The following is a 22,572-nucleotide window of genomic DNA, read 5'->3' as shown; positions in this document are numbered from 1 at the left end:
GCAACTAATATCGCAATGGCTGCCTTGCGACAATATAATTAGATCCGCTCCGATCACACATCTTTCTATTCCAGTATCTCAATCCATACTAACAAGTATTATTAATCCAGTGTAAGGATGTTATAACAGCAAAGAATAGCATCGCTAAGGAGGTGGCACTACAGACATACGCTGTATGTTGTTTTGAAGCCAGAGTGAGTGGACCGAGCGAGGTGGCGCAGTGGTTAGACACTGGACTCGCATTCGGGAGGACGACGGTTCAATCCCGCGTCCGGCCATCCTGATTTAGGTTTTCCGTGATTTCCCTAAATCGCTCCAGGTAAATGCCGGGATGGTTCCTTTCAAAGGGCACGGCCGACTTCCTTCCCCACCCTTCCCTAATCCGATGAGACCGATGACCTCGCTGTCTGGTCTCCTTCCCCACAACAACCAACCAACCAACCAGAGTGAGTGGGGCCTACCGCAATTTTAAGTTGGCCAAAACTTTAGCAGACTACTGTTTACGATAGTTTCTTGCTCATTATTTCTGTCGTATGCATCCAACACCTGTTTTAAATACTAAGGCCGGTCGATGTGGCCCCAGCGGTTCTAGGCGCTTGAGTCCGGAACCGCGCGACCGCTACGGTTGCAGGTTCGAATCCTGCCTCGGTCATGGATGTGTGTGATGTCCCTAGGTTAGGTAGGTTTAAGTTGTTCTAAGTTCTAGGGGACTAATGATAGGTAGGTTTAAGTTGTTCTAAGTTCTAGGGGACTAATGACCTCAGATATTAAGTCCCGTAGTGCTCAGAGCCATTTGAACCATTCTAAATACTAAGAATTTCAATGCTTACATGAATAACTTAGTGTCGGGAAGGCTATTTCGAATGTCTTTCTGGTCCTGAATGCGTATTTGCTGTCGTAATACGACACATTTGGCCTTGTTAATGTAACTTGTTGTTGATGCTCTTCGAATAACGAAGAAGAGAAGGACGTGATGTGAAAAGAGTGGCCGGCCAGAGTGGCCGAGTGGTTCTAGGCTCTACAGTCTGGAGCCGCGTGACCGCTACGGTCGCAGGTTCGAATCCTGCCTCGGGCATGGATGTGTGTGATGTCCTTAGGTTACTTAGGTTTAAGTAGTTCTAAGTTCTAGGGGACTGATGAGCACAGCAGTTAAGTCCCATAGTGCTCAGAGCCATTTGCACCATTTTTTTGAAAAGAGTGCTTTCGTAATGCATTTTATTGCACTTTTACAATATTTGTAGCTATAGCAAATGAAGCGGGAACTCCGAAACTAGTACTCGTTTTCTTACTGGTAATGCTTCTGTGCGTTACGTTTTCAGCTTTTAACTCGTATGCACAACATTTCTAATATTCACGTTTCCAAACAACTTACCTACGTATATTTGTTAGACCACAAATGTGTGCAATGAATAAAGAAGCAAGGATTGCTGTTATATCTCATGCATGTGAACGAAGTGAACGATTATTGAAATGTCAAAGGAACAGAACAGCATAGAGGTAGGCCCACTTGCATGGGAGGCGAGCACGTTACCACGCTGCTTAGCCGGCTAACATCAAGAATAGAGTTCCTCTTTCTATTAGATTGTCAGTGAATTACTTTCTCTGTAGCTTACATATTTTCTCACTTTGAAATCTTATCTATGAAGCGTCAATCAGTGTATGGCCAATAGTAGCAGTACAGGCTAAAAACAAGATATAATTTTTTAAACATCTTCCAGCGTTGCGGACTGCTATGAATGTGTCTAAGGGAATGGTCTCAAAGGCTTAAGACCCCATAAAACGGATATTTTTCTTTAACGTGTAAGTAATTTTTTAGTAATGATTGCCTAACCCGTGTGAGATATATGGCTAACCAAACAAAGCACAACTGCAATGGACATCTGCTTTGATCATCTGCTTGATTCGACTTTTCAATTTCATTTTGAGGTTTCCGGAGTATATAAGCCTATACCATGCTGTGTGATATACCAATAATCATGTTCCACGTATCATTTACAAGATAAATCATAATTATGTGGAAAGATTCATTATACAGGGTGCTCCATTGATAGTGATCGGGCCAAATATCTCACGAAATAAGCATCAAACGAAAAAACTACAAAGAACGAAACTCATCTAGCTTGAAGGGGGAAACCAGATGGCGCTATTGTTGGCCCGCTAGATGGCGCTGCCATAGGTCAAACGGATATCAACTGCGTTTTTTAAAATAGGAACCCCCATTTTTTATTACATATTCGTGTAGTACGTAAAGAAATATGAATGTTTTAGTTGGACCACTTTTTCGCTTTGTGATAGATGACGCTGTAATAGTCATAAACGTACAAGTACGTGGTATCACGTAACATTCCGCCAGTGCGGACGGTATTTGCTTCGTGATACATTACCCGTGTTAAAATGGAACATTTACAAATTGCGGAAAAGGTCGATATCTTGTTGATGTGTGGCTATTGTGATCAAAATACCCAACGGGCGTGTGCTATGTATGCTGCTCGGTATCCTGGACGACATCATCCAAGTGTCAGGACCGTTCGCCGGATAGTTACGATATTTAAAGAAACAGGAAGTGTTCAGCCACATGTGAAACGTCAACCACGACCTGCAACATATGATGATGTCCAAATAGGTATTATAGCTGCTGTCGTGGCTAATCCGCACATCAGTAGCAGACAAATTCCGCGAGAATCGGGAATCTCAAAAACGTCGTTGTTGAGAATGCTACATCAACATCGATCGCACCCGTATCATATTTCTATGCACCAGAAATTGCATGGCGACGACTTTGAACGTCGTGTACAGTTCTGCCACTGGGCACAAGAGAAATTACGGGACGATGACAGATTTTTTGCACTAGTTCTATTTAGCGACGAAGCGTTAATGTACGGTGCGGCATTATGGGAGGAAGGATAATTGACCCCCATTTTATCGATGGCAATCTAAATGGTGCAATGTACTCTGATTTCCTACGTAATGTTCTGCCGATGTTGCTACAAGATGTTTCACTGCATGACAGAATGGCGATGTACTTCCAACATGGTGAATGTCCGGCACATAGCTCGCGTGCGGTTGAAGCGGTATTGAATAGCATATTTCATGACAGGTGGATTGGTCGTCGAAGCACCATACCATGGCCCGCAGGTTCACCGGATCTGACGTCCTCGGATTTATTTCTGTGGGGAAGCTGAAGGATATTTTTTATCGTGATTCACCGACAACGCCTGACAATATGCGTCAGCGCATTGTCAATGCATGTGCGAGCATTACGGAAGGTGAACTACTTGCTGTTGAGAGGAATGTCGTTACACGTATTGCCAAATGCATTGAGGTTGACGGACATCATTTTGAGCTATTTGCAATGGCCATACATCAACACGATATCGACCTTTCCCGCAATTGGTAAATGGTCCATTTTAACATGCATAATGTATCACGAAGCAAATACCGTCCGCACTGGCGGAATGTTACGTGATACCACGTACTTATACGTTTGTGACCATTACAGCGCCATCTATCACAAAGCGAAAAAAGTGGTCCAACTAAAACATTCATATTTCTTTACGTACTACACGAATACGTAATAAAATGGGGGTTCCTATTTAAAAAAAACGCAGTTGATATCCGTTTGACCTATGGCAGCGCCATCTAGCTGGCCAACCATAGCGCCATCTGGTTTCCCCCTTCAAGCTAGACAAGTTTCGTTCTCTGTAGTTTTTTCGTTTGACGCTCATTTCGTGAGATATTTGGCCCGGTCACGATCAATGGACCACCGTGTATATGAGGGACGATCAGAAGCTTACATTCGAAGGCCACACTAACCCCCCTACATGTCGGTGCTTATACAACCACATCGCAGTCGTGCCAGGTTGCTTGTACGCTGCAGCAACGCCGACAAGCGGAAACTGTTTGATCGCCCGTTATACATAAATGATCTGACGGAAAGGCAGAGGAGCAATCTGCGGCAGTTTGCTGATGATGCTGTGGTATACGGTTAGGTCTCGTCGCTGAGTGACCGTTGGAGAATACTAGATGACTTAGACAATACTTGTAGTTGGTGTGGTGAATGGCGGCTTGTTCTAAAGGTAGAAAAAGGTAATTTAATGCTTATGAGTAGGAAAAGCATTAGTAGTGTTCTGCTTGATGCAGTCACGTCGATTAAATATCTATGCGTACGACTGCAGAGCAATATAAAATGGTACGAGCGTGTAAGAGTTGTAGTTGGCAAGGCGAATGGTCGGCTTCGGTTTATTGCGAGAATTTTAAGAAAGTGTAGCTTATCTACAACGGAGACCACGTACAGAACATTAGAAACACCTGAAGACATCGAAGCAATTCGGAGGCGGGCTGCTAGATTTGTTACCGGTAGGTTCGATCAACATGGAGATGCTTCGTGAAGTCAAATGAGAATCCGTAGAGGGAAAACGACTGTCTCTTTGCCGAAACACTGTAAAGATATGTAAATTGGAGATGGAGAAGAAAGGAAAGGAAGGGGATCACTGCTATCAGCTGTATCGGGACATTACACGGAATCAGAGGCGAGGAGTGAAAAATGTGTATTGGACCGGGATTCGAACCCGGGACCTCCTGCTTACTAAGCAGGTGCAGCGACCACTGCGCCATCCGCAACACAGCATTATCGCAACTGCGCGGTCTACGTCGGCACGCCTCTCATCGAGCGCCACATATCCACACAGTGTCTGTCCATTTGCTCCATGCTCGCTCTCTGAGATTCCCACTGGAGGGTGGACGTTTCTGTGCATCCGCACTGAAGGCAGACGATCCATTGCCCAGGTAGGAAAATCAAATTGTATGAATGCGTGGTGTCTGTTCTTTCGGATATCCACATAAGCTGTTGAGACAATTTAGACAATCGGCATTTGAATCTGACTCCAGGACGATTCTGCAGCCGCGGTGGCCCTACACAATACTAGGAAGGTGTACCAGTTTCTTCAGCTCTTCAGTGTATTACACAGTGTTACAACTTCAGCGTGCGAACTAACCGTCCACACTCTCTGATATCGAACAGTCAAGCGCGCCAGCTATCGAACTTTGGCGAACCTTACCAACACCGACTCAAAGGAAGGCCTCGGCACTTGTTGGTGACGTCACGTCAGCTAGGCACGGCGAACGCCAGGTCTGTTGCAGGCAGAAACGCCTGGGCGTGCTTATCACTATAAATCTCTTATTTTTGGACAAAATGTTTGGTATTGTTTTGGATTCTGCGATTTTATTTAGATGAAAGATTTTCTTACTATCGTAAAGCTACAAATGAAGATCTTAGTTCTGTATTACTGAATCGTGTTGAAACAAACGTAGATCAATATGAGAAGATACTTTGCCCCATTGCAAGCTTCGGAAATTTTACATTCAAGTAACTATATTTACTTGATCCATTTTGTTATCGAAACTTACCCCAATCCCCTTACAATTAACTCGTTTCTTTTATTTATTTATTTATTTTCGTTTGACATCGTCACTGGAAATGTGAACTAATTTACATGTTTAAATGTCCAACTGTTGCCAGTCATTAGATTACAGTAGTTTTCAACGAAAGGAATTCTAAACAGGAAACAACTTCTTACATCGAAAATACTGCTGAGCTTAAACTTTTTTAAACATGCACATTAGAAGAGATAAATATCCTCCTCTTGCAACTGAAAGGAGAAACTTTATAAGATAAAAAAATGTATTTGATAAAACAAGTTCTCTCTTTTGCCTCTTCTTCTGTCCCCCACCCCCTCCCCCAACATGCACAATCGCAAGACATTTCATTAACATTCAGTGCTCCTCACCCCATAGTCAACCAAGATACCTAAAGAAGAGCACCAATATGTTAACAATTTCTTGTAAAAGCAACCCAGTACAAACGTAACTTCCTCATATTTACAAATAAGGTACAGAAGCAGAAGTTGCTGCTGGACCATGAAGTTGTTTTTGCATGTCAATCCATAAAACAGGTGAGACAGTACAGGAGTACACTATTTGTTAAGAAGTGTAATGAATTGCACAATTAATTGATTGCAGAAATCTCTCAGAACAATGTGTGTTGGTCAACTACCGCCAATAGTTTCACATTTTCCTGTGCGAGAGAGGGAGACACCACCATTATGAGTATGCCTGCAACAGACCTGGCGTTCGCCGTGCCTAGCTGACGTGACGTCGCGAACAAGCGCCGAGGCCTTCCTTTGAGTCGGTGTTGACCTTACTCCGTATGAGACTGGTTAGCGTTACGTCACGTCGTCGTTGACGCGACGTTGCTCTGTAACCCTGCTTGCATTCTGTAGTTGCAAACACGGTGAGTTACGGGAACGATTTTTCCAGTCCTGAAACTCGGACAGTGCTGTGTAGAAGCATGGGCGACACCACTTTGAAACAGCAGGCAACACGTTATTTGGACGTTTACACGCACGAGAACAGCCGGCCTCCGCTGTCAAACACAAAATTACTGCAGCAGTGGCGCCGCCACCGGCTGGGCTGCAGTCGCTATTATGCAAAGCGCAGCGCGCGCCACGTGGCCCCGCTGTGGGGACGCGCACACGTGGGAGATGCGTGCGCCCGGTCGGCCATCAATTAGCGAGACGGCGGCGTGGCGCGGCACGCGGGATTACGCACAATTACAGTTCACAGCCTCAAACGCGCGCCGCTTCATTTGCGCGCAGCTGCTCTCGACGTTTCCAGTTTTAATCTGAACACGCTTGTCGTTCTGAGTTCGTCGCTCCCGTTTCATTTATCCTCATTTCACGCCTGAGTGACCTGTCTGTAACAAGGCTCTACCTGCGTTCGATCCGACAGCAGCGTTCGCGAACCGCTCCACAGATACTCCTCTGTCCCGACCAATAACATTACGGTCCGCGTATCTGTGAAACCAGTGTGTGTGTGACGGTGACGTACGTTCGATGCATTTTCTTTCGGTGCTTTTTCACACAAAATTCGCATTAAAGTTAGATTCATCTATGGAACAATAGTATTAATCCCCTGTTATCTTAAATTCTCTGTTTTGCTACAAATAATTGTATAGGTCGATTGTTTCAAAGGAGCGAAAACAATACGCACTAGAAATTGTACAAGGGATGTTTGTCCGAATTTTATAGCCAAACGAAGAGTCGGAAATGGACATATAGGGTATCAAATTCACCAGCGTGATGTTTAGTTCTGCAAAATACTACTTAATCGCTCGAAAGTAACCAGGGTAGTAAAGAAAAATTTAGCGGCTTGAGGGAATCTTACACAATGGATTTTTGTTCGAATTTTCATAGCGAAAAGAAGGGTGGGAAATGGACAAACGGGGTATCCAATTCACCAGCCAAATCTCTAGTTTTCAAAATGTTCAAATGTGTGCGAATTCCTAAGGGACCAAATGATTTCACTACTTGACAGCAATCAGCGTAATTAATCAAACTTAATTAGTGATTTGAGAAAAATGGAAATATTTCATGAATAACTGCTGCGAGCTATGTAAATGAAAAGCCAAAAGGTTCATCTCCTCAAGAGCTAGCTTTTGTGCATATAAGAAGTTTAAATCTTAAAACATAATATAAATATCAAATTACAGCATAACTCGAACCAAAAATGGTCCAAATGGCTCTGAGCACTATGGGACTTAACTTCAGAGGTCATCAGTCCCCTAGAACTTAGAACTACTTAAACCTAACTAACCTAAGGACATCACACACATCCATGCCCGAGGCAGCATTCGAACCTGCGACCGTAGCGGTCGCGCGGTTCCAGACTGTAGCGCCTAGAACCGCAAGGCTACTCCGGCCGTTTAACTCGAACCTCTGATTTCTCTTCATCTATATGTTCTTAATAATTATACAGCAACGAACAAGACTTAAATACAGACATCAAAAACGGTTTAGCATAACCTCATTTACGAGAGTTCCGGAACCTGTACAGAAAACTGGAATACAGATCTAAACATCATTTCCGCCATTTTTATTGCTCATGAAAACCACACAGTGCATGTTGAACCACCATACAGCGAGAATTTCAGAGGTGGTGGCCCAGATTGCTGTACACACCGGTACCTCTAGTACCCAGTAGCACGACCTCTTGCACTCATGCATGCCTGTATTTGTTTGGCATACTATCCACAAGTTCATCGAGGCACAGTTGGTCCAGATCGTCGCACTCCTCAATGGCGATTCGGTGTAGATCCCTTAGAGTGGCTGGTGGATCACGTCGTCCATAAACAGCCCTATCCCAGGCATGTTCTATAGGGTTCATGTCTGAAGAACATGCTGGCCACTCTAGTAGAGCGATGTCATTATCCTGAAGGAAGTGTTTCACAAGATGTGCACGATCGGGGCGCGAATTGTTGTCCCTGAAGACGAATGCCTCTCCAGTATGCTGCCGATATGGTTGCACTATCGGTCAGACGATGACATACACGTATAATACAGCGGTTACGGCTCCTTCCATGACCACCAGCGGCGCACGTCAGCGCCACATAATGCGACCTCACACCAGCAAATAACCTCCACCTTGCTGCGCCCACTAGACAGTGTGTCTAAGGCGTTCAGGCTGACCGGGGGGCCTCCAAACATATCTCCAACGATTGCCTGGTTGAAGGCATATGCGACACACATCGGTGAACAGAACATGATGCCAATCCTATGCCTATTCGGCATGTTCTTGGGCTCATCTGTACTGCGCTGCATGGTGTCGTGGCTGCAAAGATGGACTTCGACATGGACGTCGTGAGTGAAGTTGCGCATCATGCAGCGTATTGCGCGCAGTTTGAGTCGTAACACGACGTCCTGTGGCTGCACGAAAGGTATTGTTCAACATGGTGCCGTTGCTGTCAGGGTCCCTCCAAGCCATAACCATAGGTAGCAGTCATCCACTACAGTAGTAGCACTTGGGCGGCCTGAGGGAGGCATGTCATCGGGAGCACCTGTATCTCTATCTCCTCCATGTCCGAACAACATCGCTTTGGTTCACTCCGAGACGCCTGGACATTTTCTTTGTTGAGAGCCCTTCCTGGCAAAAAGTAACAATGCGGATGCAATCGAACCGTGGTATTGACCGTCTAGGGGTGGTTGAACTACAGACAACACGAGCCGTGTACCCCCTTCCTGGTGGAATGATTGGAACTGATCGCCTGTCGGACCCCCTCCGTCTAATAGGCGCTGCTCATGCATGGTTGTTTACATTTTTGGGCGAGTTTAGTGACATCTCTGAACAATGAAAAGGATTGTGTCTTTGATACAATATCCACAGTCAATATCTATCCTCAGGAGTTCTGGGAACCAAGGTGATGCTAAATGATGTGTGCATAGTATATTTTATGTTGTCTGAAGAATACCTTAAATAAAAAAAACCACGAGAAAGGTCAAATAATTTGCGAATGATGTGTCTAAATAAAGAAATAGAATAGATTAGAGAAACCTGCGACATGCCTAATTTGCTTGCTTGATTTCCAGCAACATTCAAAGGCGCATCATGTGTTTGCCTAATCTTTTTTATTTATGTCTTTTTGAAAAGTCATTTCATAAATCATTCGCCTGTTTTCCTTCAAAACAATTTTTTTTTTACGATAGCAGTTTGAGCACTAATAGATATAATGTAGTGCCCCTTGTATGTCAAACGACGTGGAGAGTTAGGGCGAATGGGCACGTCTTGACAAAATGACAATAAGTGAATAAATAAAAATTAATCACCTGGATAGAAGTTAATTCAGAGAAATACGCCGGTAAAGTTACCCGTTGCTTTTGTAACGATGTCGTGTGAAGGAACATTAGCTTTTGCAAAAAATTCGAAAGCCGTCAGTTTAGCAAGGAAGTGCTTTCATAAGCTGATTTATATAGTGTTGGATTTATCACTTCATACGGCATCAGAAATTAATTCACGTTAATTATATCTGTCGATTATAAAGGGAAATTTAGCTGCCGCTACAGATACGTTTATGCAACCTGCACTACGTATTGGGAATGGAATCTAGACACGTGACAGCCACGTAATCCTTGCTGGTATCCTCTCAGAGCTTCTGGACGACTGTTACCAAATGGAATCATATTGCAAAAATACAAGTGAGAATTGGCCACGACTTACACGGTATTTTTGGACCAAAAATATACCTTACTTCTGCTGCACTTATCCAAAGGTCTCCAATATTTCTTTGCGTAATTAGCGGTGTAGTCACACAGGTTTTGGATATCTCTGTAAGTTTATTCCGTTTACAGTACTTAATCTTTCGTAAATGGTTCAGACGTTATATACTGGGAAAGCTATTTCTTCCATGCTTCCCATTTAGATACCTCCCGTTGATTTAATTTTTCCCAATGGTGAATCACACTTCATATGGCAACGTTTCTGAACCATTTACGAAAAATTAAGTACTATAAACGGAAAAAACTTGCTGAGTCATATAAAATCTGTTCGAGTACACCGCTAATTACACAAAGAACGATTGGAGACATTTGGATAAGTATGGCAGGAGAAAGGTGTACCTTGGTTCAAAAATACCACGTAACACATGGCCAATCCTCATTCTATTTTTTTGAAGTATGGTTTCGTTTGCTGACAGTCGCCCAATGCTCTAGAGGAAACTCGTATCGATGACATGGCTGGCTCCTGTCTGGATACCGTTCCTGATGTAGATGTAGGGCAGGTTGCATGAAAGGAATCGGTAGGGGAAGCTGAATCGCTCTATATACAAGGCAGTATGTAGAACCAATAACTAATGTGTATACTTCATGTAGTGAAATAAAAGGCACAGGCACCTCATCATGCCTCGACTGGCCCATTAATTCACACCATCTTAATCTTATAAAAATGTGTAGAACTATTTGGGTGAAGCGTTGGAACCTACATTTCTGCAGTTTCGTAGCTGTTCGTTGAGTGCCATCAGACGGACCTGGCACACCTGAAGAAACTTGTCGACTTCCCACCTCAGCGAGTTCAGGCTATTGTAATTAAGGCGGGAGGCGGTGTTGGACGGTGTTAGTTTGACGTCTGCTTTGCTTGAATAATGTTTTGTGCAGTGTGTTTATCAGGCTAAATAAAACAGTTAGTGGATACCTCTAACAGTTAGTTAGAGGTATTCGACAACACGGAACTAAACAAGACATTTAAGAATTCCTTCTTAGGAATGCAAAACAGAGAAATAAGCCTCAATATCTTCATAAAATCCACGTAGGCATAAAGAATGTCTACTACAAAAAAGATATGCTCTCGTCAGAAAACGTTTACTGATCATTTGTGAAGCAATCTGATTTCTTACGGCCTTTCAAATAAACATTATGAATGAAGTTTGTAGCTATAGGAATAATGTTTTATCCGGAAGGCATCGGATCAACTCGGTATCTGTGGAATAGGACAATAGCCAGTCGCTGGCTAACGTTGAACCTAGTTTGCGAAATCGGTTGCAGGCGCGTCTCCGAACTTCAGTTACTTACACAGAGTATTTCACATACGTAGCAACTGTATTGCGATGAGTTGGAGTGCTTTGTTCACATGGTGCTTCGATGAATCAGAAGAAGAATTCAATATACATATTCTATTTCCATGCTGTTGACTGCTTGGTTTCTACAAGTTTTTTTAAGTAGACAAAATAACGCAAGATCGTCTTCACTTACTGAATACTTAAAATTTTGCGTGGGAACAAGGGGGCGTGCCCGAGCGAGTGAACCAGTGGCCGCACGCGTGTGTGTGCCTGTATGTGTGTGTGTGTGTGTGTGTGTGTGTGAGGGAGAGATGAAAATAACTTCAGTCCAATGTAACGGGATGTTTCCTTAAGAAAAAAAAAGGCAAGAGAAATGTCCTCTCCATCTTCGTGGATCTCGATGTCTACAACGCGATGTAATTTCAACTTCTTTTTCTTTCACTTTAAATAGCAAAAATTCAATTTTTTCTCAAGTGTGTGACGTATAATCCTTACGAAACGCAATCTTTGCAAATGAATAATATCTCTGTCATAATTCTTCCGAGGCAATAAAGAAGAAAATATGGATATCGCGAAAACTATATCAGAGCAGAAAGAGAAGTGAGTAAGGGACTAATAGGTTTTGGTGGTTGTGAAGAAAAAGATGAATTTGCTGTTTTAAGCATTAGATGGTAGTGTTGGTTGGAATGCTCTGTTAGTAATTCTCTGAAGCTAGGAGGAACAGAAGAGAGGGAGTTGTGATTTTACAGACCTTGTGCTGAAACTAAACTGCGGTGTGAAGAGTTGTAAGAAGTGAAACTGAGGCAGCTGTTAAGAAGGGAGTGAGACAGGACTGCGTCCTACTCCCTTGTGAATCAGTGTATATAGAGGAAAAGCAGTAAAGGAACTCAACGAGGAGAAATTTTTCTTCCTCCGCACTTCAAGGCACTTACTTGTGTCTGTTCTGTCTCCACCTCATTATGAGTCTTTCTACGTCCCTTTTTCTTCGTGGCTGGTACAGCATCGTCAGACGTGGATGCTCTCTGCATTCATTCCTTGCAGGTGATGTTTCCATAATTTTTTTGTTTTGTTTAATCTTTTCCTTAATATTATAAATGCCTAGTTCACTCATATGTTGATTTCTCATACCATCTTCGACGGTAACTCCTCTCACTTTCCTAAGAAATTTCATTTGTGCTGTCCGTAGTTTGCTTTCGTCGAGTTCTTTAGGGATTCATGACTCGCTTCCATAGCAATAAAGATGTAGCCATGGTTTTATAAAATTTTAATTACGTTTCCTTCTGTATCTTGCTTTGGAATGTTTTGTCTATCATTCTGTACACTGGCTGATGTTTGTTAATCTTAAATGGTTCAAATGGCTCTGAGCACTATGGGACTCAACTTCTGAGGTCATCAGTCCCCTAGACCTTAGAACTAGTTAAACCTAACTAACCTAAGGACATCACAGACATCCATGTCCGAGGCAGGATTCGAACCTGCGACCGTAGCAGTCGCGCGGTTCCGGACTGAGTGCCTAGAACCGCTAGACCACCGCGGCCGGCTGTTAATCTTATTTTATATGTCCTTGTACATGTCATAGCTTACTTTACATCCTAAAAAATTTAAATTAAAGACCTGCTCCAATGGTGTATTCTCTATTTTTCAGTGCGTCGGGTATTTTCCATAATGAGACATGACTTTAGTTTTCTTTGTTGATATTCTAATATTATATTATCTTCTCCCTAACTGATGTAATTTATAGACGAGAAAAACTGAAGAAGGAGTTAAACTTCAGGGAAAAGAAATGTAAAACTTTATGGTTTACTGATGAAAACGTAATTTAGTTTGCAGATGGCATTGTAATTCTGGCCGAGAACGCAAAGCACTTGGATGATTAGTTGAACGGAGTGTATTGTGTCTTGGAAAGAGGTTATAAGATTTACGTAAAAAAGTAAAACAAACGTCATGGAATGTAGTGAGGCACTAAAACTATTAAGTAACTTTTGCTATTTGGTCAGCAGAGTAACTGATTATGATAAAAATGAAGATGTAAATTGCAGAGTGACAATAACAAAGAAAAGCTTTTGTGGAATAAGGAATTTGTTAACACTGAATATAAATTTAAGCGCGAGGAAGTCATTCCTGAAAGTATCTGTTCGGGTTGTAACCTTATGTAGAAGTGTACGAGGAAGATAAACATGCTGCACAATAAAAGAATAGCTTTTGAAATATGGTGCTACGGAATAATACTGAAAGACTGGATGGGTCACACCTATACATCTACATCTACATCCACACTCCGCAAGCCACCTGACGGTGTGTGGCGGAGGGTACCTTGAGTACCTCTATCGGTTCTCCTTTCTATTCCAGTCTCGTTCGTGGAAAGAAAGATTGTCGGTATGCCTCTGTGTGGGCTCTAATCTCTGATTTTATTCTCATGGTCTCTTCGCGAGATATACGTAGGAGGGAGCAATATACCGCTTGACTCCTCGGTGAAGATATGTTCTCGAAACTTCAACAAAAGCCCGTACCGAGCTACTGAGCGTCTCTCTTGCAGAGTCTTCCACTGGAGTCTATCTATCATCTCCGTAACGCTTTCGCGATTACTAAATGATCCTCTAACGAAGCGCGCTGCTCTCCGTTGGATCTTCTCTATCTCTTCTATCAACTCTATCTGGTACGGATCCCACACTGGTGAGCAGTATTCAAGCGGAGGACAAGCAAGTGTACTGTAACCTACTTCCTTTGTTTTCGGACTGCATTTCCTTAGGATTGTTCCAATGAATCTCAGTCTGGCATCTGCTTTACCAACGATCAACTTTATATGATCATTCCATTTTAAGTCACTCCTAATGCCTACTCCCAACTGCTTCCAGTTGCTGACCTGCAATATTGTAAGTAAATGATAAAGGATCTTTCTTTCTATGTATTCGCAGCACATTACACTTGTCTACAATGAGATTGAATTGCCATTCCCTGCACTATGCGTCAGTACGTTGCAGATCCTCCCGCATTTCAATACAAGTTTCCATTGTTACAACCTCTCGATATACCACAGCATCATCCGCATAAAGCCTCAGTGAGCTTCGGATGTTATCCACAAGGTCATTTATGTAATTGTGAACAGCAATGGTCCTACGACACTCCCCTTCGGCACACCTGAAATCACTCTTACTTCGGAAGACTTCTCTCTATTGAGAATGTCATGCCGCGTTCTGTTATCTAGGAACTCTTCAATTCAATAACACAACTGATCTGATAGTCCATATGCTCTTACTTTGTTCATTAAACGACTGTGGGGAACTGTATCGAACGCCTTGCGGAAGTCAAAACTATAGGGAATGGCGGAGAAAAGAAGTTACAGGTACAACCTGACTAAAAGTAAGGACAGGTTGACAGAACACATCCTGGGACCGAGCGAGGTGGCGCAGTGGTTAGCACACTGGACTCGCATTCGGGAGGACGACGGTTCAATCCCGTCTCCAGCCATCCTGATTTAGGTTTTCCGTGATTTCCCTAAATCGCTTCAGGCAAATGCCGGGATGGTTCCTCTGAAAGGGCACGGCCGATTTCCTTCCCCATCCTTCCCTAACCCGAGCATGAGCTCCAATGACCTCGTTGTCGAAGGGACTAACCACCACCACCACCACCACATCCTGGGGTATCGAGGAATAGTTTTAGAGGTAAATATTGCAGGAGGAACTCAGGCTCGATAGAGTAAACAGGTTCAGGTGGATATTAGTTCAAGAGGAAGAGACTTGGACAAGATAGGAGAACGTGGAGAGCTGCATCGAACCAGTCTCCCAACTGAAAACCTGAAGCAGAAGCAAGTGTTTCCTCATCGGCTGCCGGGGTGTGACGTGTGAGCCCGTTAACACAAGGCGTAGCCGCACAAGCTGCGGCAGCCGGAACGCGGGGAGAATACGATCCGTGACGGCAGGTCTCTGGCTGCGTTGCGCTGCTTCGTCGACGACTCTTAAAAATGCCTCATCGCCGACGTCTCCCGAAATAAAAAACGGCCGGAGAGAGAGAAGAATCGCCGTTTTACGGCGGCCCCGAGCATCTGCCGCGGCGCGCGCCGGCCAGCTTTTATGCTCCCTAACCCGTGGGCTAACTCTGCAGAATTGGCAGCCAAACCGCGCCAGTACGAGGATGCCGAGTTTCCATCTACCGCCAGTTCGCTGCAGGGCGATTCTCTGCCGGCGGGAAACTTGCAGCCAAACTCTGCAACCAAAAGAACTGTGTTACTGGAAACCAGGTACAACAGTCCTGTAGTTTCAGGAGATTCGCACGCGAAACTCCCCCCTTCACTACGCCCCCCCCCCCCCCCCATCGCCAGTTCCACTTGCTTTGCATGTTGACGCTTTTTTTCTTCGCCACCTTTCCATAAACATGTCAAAAAAAGATCCTGCACCGCTTACACAGCTGCGAACGTGTATGCGCTCACAGTCAAGGAGAGTGGCGAACCCAAGTAGGAGTCTTATGAAACAAACAATGAAAAAGATAAACTGAGGTGACAAAAATCACGGGATAGCGAGATGCACATATACAGATGATGGCGGCGGTATCACGTACACAGCTTACAAAAGAGCAGTGCATTGGCGAAGCTATCATTTGTAATCAGGTGAATCATGTGAAAAGGTTTTCCAATGTTATTAAATATGGCTGAACGAAGAGAATTAACAGACTTTGAACGCGAAATGGTAGTTAGTGTTGGACGCACGGGACGTTTCATTTCGGAAATCGCTAGGCAACTCAGTATTCCGAGAGACACAGAGTGAAGAGAGTGTCGAGAATACCACATTCCAGGCATTACTTCTCACCACGGACAACGCAGTGGCCGACGACCTTCACTTAACGACCGAGAGCAGCGTAGTTTTTCTTCTGAGTGGAGGTTTGCCCGCATCTCGTGGTCGTGCGGTAGCGTTCTCGCTTCCCACGCCCGGGTTCCCGGGTTCGATTCCCGGCGGGGTCAGGGATTTTCTCTGCCTCGTGATGGCTGGGTGTTGTGTGATGTCCTTAGGTTAGTTAGGTTTAAGTAGTTCTAAGTTCTAGGGGACTGATGACCATAGATGTTAAGTCCCATAGTGGTTCAATGGTTCAAATGGCTCTGAGAGCTATGGGACTTAACATCTGTGGTCATCAGTCCGCTAGAACTTAGAACTACTTAAACCTAACTAACCTAAGGACATCACACACATCCATTCCCGAGGCAGGATTCGAACCTGCGACCGTAGCGGTCTTGCGGTTCCAGACTGTAGCGCCTAGAACCGCACGGCCACACCGGCCGGCCTAAGTCCCATAGTGCTCAGAGTCATTTGAACCATTTTTGAAGTGGAGGTTTGAGGGACTTCGGCCGTCACTTATGTAATAAAATGCAACTCCTAAAGGCTTCCTCCTTGTAATTTCATTTATTTCCTGGCTACCGGTTTCGGTGCCACGGTTAGCGACACAGTGTTGTTGTTACAGGTAGTCTGCGAAAACCAGCTCATAGATGTCGGCCACTGATGAGTAGCGTATACGACTGGAGTTAACCCATTTAGCGTCAATTAAGGCCTGAAGATGGTGCACTGAAACTGGTAGCCATAGAAAAAATAACGTTGTAAGGAAGGCTGTAGGTTTTCCATTTTACACCATCTTCACAGAGTTGCCAGTGCTAACAGACAGGCGACACTGTGTGAAATAATCGCAGAGATCAAGTAGGGATGTACGACGAACGTATCCATTAGGACAGTGTGGCGAAATTTGCCGTTAATGGATTTTGACAGCAGACGACCGACGCGAGTGCCTTTGCTGACAGCACAACACCGTCTGCGGCACCTCTCCTGGGCTCATGAACCATAGATCTCATAGACCATAGACGACTGGAAAACCGTGCCCTTGTTAGATTAGTCCCGATTTCGGATGACAATAGCTAGGGGTAGGGTTCGAGCGTGGTGCACACCCCACGAAGCCATGGGGCCAAATTGTCAACAAGACACCGTGCTAGTTGGTGGTGGCTCCATAACCGGGTTTCCTGGTCCAACTGAACCGATCATTGACTGATAATGGTTGTGTTCGGCTACTTGGAAACCATTAACAGCCATTAGTAGACTTCATTTTCCAAACATGTCACCGGCCCACATTTGTCCGTCATTGGTTTGATGAACATTCTGGACAATTTGAGCGAATGGTTTGGTCATCCTCATCGTCCGACCTGAACCCCATCGAACATTTAGGGGATGTAATCCAGAGGTCACTTTGTGCACAAAATCCTTCACTGGCAACGCTTCTACGATTACGGGCGGCTACAGAGGCAGTAGTATTTCTGCAGGGGACTTTCAACCACTTGTTGAGTTCATTCCACGCCGCTGCACTACTCCGGCCAACGGAATTCCGACACGATATTAGGAGGTATTTCATGACTTTTTCCACCGCAGTGTACATCTTTACTGTGAAAGGAAAACAAAACCAGGAATATGAGCAGACGGTAGAGGTGGCAATGGGCTCTCCCTTTTCACCTGCAGCAGGTAACGTATTGATGCAAGCATTCGAACAGTTGCGGCCTGCTGCACCCAGGTTGTTGGCTAAAGCACGCGAACGACACGCTCGAGCGCCGATACACGACAAAGTCTATAGGAAACCGATACATGCCAAGAGATATTTGTAAATGGAGTCCACCACTATCCAGAACGCTGTGCTACGTAGGCTGACAGCCCGAGCTCACCAGATTAGCGACACGGGCCATCTCCAAGGAGAAATGCGTGAGTTCTGAACAACATGCCGTGTGAGTGGCTGTAGCAACGAGAACATACGACGATCTCTGAAGGACAACAAGAAAAAACAGACAAAAGTAGACAAGAACGATTTCCTCTTGCTCGCTTATCTTATGTGAGGGGCGTCAGTGACCTTGTGGGCAAGGTGCTGCGCACGGAGGAATTAAAACAGTACTTCCGAGTGGTATTTGTATCTTCACATTACAGTGTCCTTCAGGAGTGCTTGCAACCGGATTCGCAAAATGCCCATCAAATTCGTGTTATTTACAACAACTATAATGGTCAGAACAGTGCCTGTTCCTTCACATATGCATGTATACATGCATGCATGTCTGAATGACGCTGTAATGTATACAGGGTGGTCCATTCAAAAATGGTTCAAATGGCTCTGAGCACTATGCGACTTAACTGCTGAGGTCATCAGTCGCCTAGAACTTAGAACTAATTAAACCTAACTAACCTAAGGACATCACACACATCCATGCCCGAGGCAGGATTCGAACCTGCGACCGTAGCGGTCACGCGGTTCCAGACTGAAGCGCCTTTAACCGCACGGCCACACCGGCCGGCGGTGGTCCATTGATCGTGACCGGGCCAAATGTCTCACGAAATAAGTGTCAAACGAAAAAACTACAAAGAACGAAACTTGTCTAGATTGAAGAGGAAAACCAGATAGCGCTATGGTTGGCCCGCTAGATGGCACTGCCATACGTCAAACGGATATCAACAGCGTTTTTTTTTTTTAAATAGGAGCCCCCTTTTTTTATTACATATTCGTATAGTGCGTAAAGAAATATGAATGTTTTAGATGGACCACTTATTTCGCTTTGCGGTAGATGAGGCTGTATAGTCACAAACATATGGCTCACAATTTTAGACGAACAGTTGGTAACAGGTAGGCTTTTTAAATTAAAATACAGAACGTAGGTCCGTTTGAGCATTTTATTTCGGTTGTTCCGATGTGATATATATACCTCTGTGAACTTATCATTTCTGAGAACCCATGCTGTTACAGCGTGATTACCTGTAATAACACATTAATGCAATACATGCTCAAGATGATGTCCGTCAGCCTCAATACATTTGGCAATACGTGTAACGACATTCCTCTCAACAGCCATTAGTTCGCCTTCCGTAATGTTCGCACATAGATTGACAAAGCGCTGACGCATTTTGTCAGGCGTTGTCGGTGGATTACGATGGCAAATATCCTTCAACTTTCCCCACGGAAAGAAATCCGGGGACGTCAGGTCGGATGAACGTGCGGGCCACGGTATGGTGCTTCGACGACCAATCCACCTGTCATGAAATATGCTATTCAATACCGCTTCAACCGCACGCGAGCTATGTGCCGGACATCCATCATGTTGGAAGTACATCGCCATTCTGTCATGCAGTGAAACATCGTGTAGTAACATCGGTAGAACATTACGTAGGAAATCAGCGTACATTGCACCATTTAGATTGCCATCGATTAAATGGGGGCCAATTATCCTTCCTCCCATAATGCCGCACCATACATTAACCCGCCAAGGTCGCTGATGTTCCACTTGTCGCAGCCATCGTGGATTTTCCGTTGCCCAGTAGTGCATATTATGCCTGTTTACGTTACCGCTGTTGGTGAATGACACTTCGTCGCTATTTAGAACGCGTGCAAAAAATCTGTCATCGTCCCGTAATTTCTCTTGTGCCCAGTGGCAGAACTGTACACGACGTTCAAAGTCGGCGTCATGCGATTCCTGGTGTGTAGAAATATGGTACGGATGCAATCGATGTTAATGTAGCTTTGTCAACTCCGACGTTTTTGAGATTGCCGAGTCTCGCGCAATTTGTCTGCTACTGATGTGCGGATTAGCCGCGACAGGAGCTAAAACACCTACTTGGGCATCTTCATTTGTTGCAGGTCGTGGTTGACGTTTCACATGTGGCTGAACACTTCCTGTTTCCTTTAATAACGTAACTATCCGGCGAACGGTCCTGACACTTGGACGATGTCGTCCAGGATACCGAGCAGCATACATAGCACACGCCCGTTGGGCATTGTGATCATAACAGCCATGCATCAACACGATATCGACCTTTTCCACAGTTGGTAAACGATTCATTTTAACGCGGGTAATGTATCACGAAGCAAATACCGTCCGCACTGACGGAATGGTGTTTTGTCTGCACACCCTATTTTTCCACGTAATCTCCATCTCTCCAGCGCGAAACAAGGGCAACTATGCCCTGTCGGTACCAATCATAGTTCCAGTATGTGAATCACTTCATCATCCTCAAAATGTCTTCCAGGAATGGCATCCTTTAATGGCCCAAACAAGGAGAAGTCCGAGGCGGCTAAGTCAGGACTCTACGGTGGATGGGGTAACATTGAGATGTTAAATCCCATAGTGCTCAGAGCCATTTGTACCATTTTTTTTGGTAACACTGTCCAACCCTGTTTTCTTCCGCAGTTCTCAGACTTGTGTAGGACCGAGCGTTACGGTGCAGCAGCAAAGCATCTCCTAGATAGCCGTGGCGCCGAAGTCACCGGAGGCGCGTCTTGAGCTTTGTTAATGTGTTGACGTATGCTTCTGAATTAATGGTACCGCCTCTTGGCATCACTTAGTGAGAATCACACCTTCATAGTCCCAGAACACGGTTATCATGACCTTACCGGCGAAAGCAGTTACTTTGAGGTTATTCTTCTGTGGTGAGTGGGAATCGCGCCATTCCATCGACTGTCGTTTTGTTTTGGCTCAAAATGGCGAACCCAGGTTTCATCACCTGTCAGAAGGCCTCCGCCTCAGCTTCAAAACGTTGCAACAGATCAAGACAAATTTTTTTTGGTGCGATTTGTGAATTGAATATCCAAGAGTGTGGATAGTTGAATCCACACTTCCTTTGCTGATTGACAGATGCAACGCCAACTGCTGAGTCGTAACGGGTCTGTCCTCGCGAATGACGTCATCAGCTCGCTGCAACAGGTCAGGTGTGACAGCCGTGGATGGTTTCCCTGACCGCTGCAAATCGTGAAGCTCCGCCGAGCCGCCTTCTGATGATCTAATCCTCCATGCCCAGCGACTAACTGTACTTCAGAAAAAGGCTCTAAGCACTATGGGACTTAACATGTGAGGTCGTTGGAACGGTCATTTAATATTAAAAGACTACGACCGAGGTGTGGAGGGGGCCAAGGAATTGACATATCAGACGTGATTTAACACATAAATAATTTATTCATAACATACAATACATAACACCAACTTCGTAAATTCTGCTTCGATGCTTACAATTGCCCAAAATTGGAGGGCCACCACTTTCGAATTGGAAAGGCTTTAATTTAAGAAACTAAAACGCCTATTATAATTTTTAAAAATGATAATAACACAACACATAAGTAAGCGCTAAGCGAACGTACTCTTAAATCTTTAATTATTAATCACAAAGCGTGGATTTACCACATGTAAATTCTCATTGCAATATAAAACATAAATACATGAATTCACAACACAGCATGGCTTCAAAATTTCTACCTGGACAACCTAGGGTCCTAAAATTTTCGTATTACATTCCAGCCAATCACATTAATAACTTATAAACACGGTTGGTAAAATACAAACGTTTGCACAATAATCACTCAAAAAACAACATCAGAAGTTCGATACGGAGCATGTAAGCCTGTTTATACATTCTTTCGGACCAAAATAGGCACGAGGGCCACCATAACAGAAGTGCGCTAGTTGGTTTTAGGATAGGTGCTCCCATTTGCTTAATCACTGAGCAGATATTTACTTAAGCGACAGGTAAGATAGTTAATGCAAATAGAAGGTATTTCTAAAGTTTTTTTTTCTTCCTCCCTTTTAACAAGGGGTTTTTAGTAAGTTGTAAATTACACTTTGAGGAGACGCAAGAGCAATCTAGCGCGCACGCCTTCACGAGGGCACCATGCCACTACACACGTACTGAACTAGCCGCGTATCCGCTGTTCAAGCCAAACATTAACAACACAGTTCCATATTCCTGACACCCAAATAGTCGGGATCAAAACAAAACCAAAAATCCCAAGAGCGCAAGATCCAGCATAGCTTCAGAACAGATCTTACTTAATGCGGTTGCCTTCTCAAATACAGGTGTCGAAATGACAACAAGAACGTGTAACAACATTCCCTAATCAGCACAATGTTCTTCTTTAGGTCCCAGTAGCGCTAGACAACGCTGACATGCCAATGTTAACAAACCTCTAAGGCAACACCCTCCAACTGACAAGCCGAAATCAATGTGACCCCTTATCAGCTCCGTGACAGGACTCGAACCCCCAACTACTGTCAGTGCAACTCACTTAGAATAAATACAGCGCAAATGGTATGGCGGGCACATATACCCAGGAATTAACAGAACACTAGACTGAACTAGAATTAACCTTAATAATACAGCACTAGATCTTGGGAGACAAGGAACTAACTCCCCACCCGAGATTCT

At 44.3% G+C, this 22,572-nt stretch overlaps 1 non-coding gene across 1 annotated transcript; it reads right to left on the bottom strand.

Moving 5' to 3' along the window:
* Nucleotides 1-4,547: 4,547 nt before the first annotated feature.
* Trnat-agu (transfer RNA threonine (anticodon AGU)) lies at nucleotides 4,548-4,622 on the bottom strand. Its single transcript has one exon. It is a non-coding gene; the product is annotated as a tRNA-Thr (tRNA).
* Between the last annotated feature and the right edge of the window lie 17,950 nt (nucleotides 4,623-22,572).

Source organism: Schistocerca nitens, chromosome 4 (genome assembly GCF_023898315.1).
Source record: "Schistocerca nitens isolate TAMUIC-IGC-003100 chromosome 4, iqSchNite1.1, whole genome shotgun sequence".
Classification (NCBI taxonomy): Eukaryota; Metazoa; Arthropoda; class Insecta; order Orthoptera; family Acrididae; genus Schistocerca; species Schistocerca nitens.
This window is presented reverse-complemented; position numbering and strand designations above follow the sequence as displayed.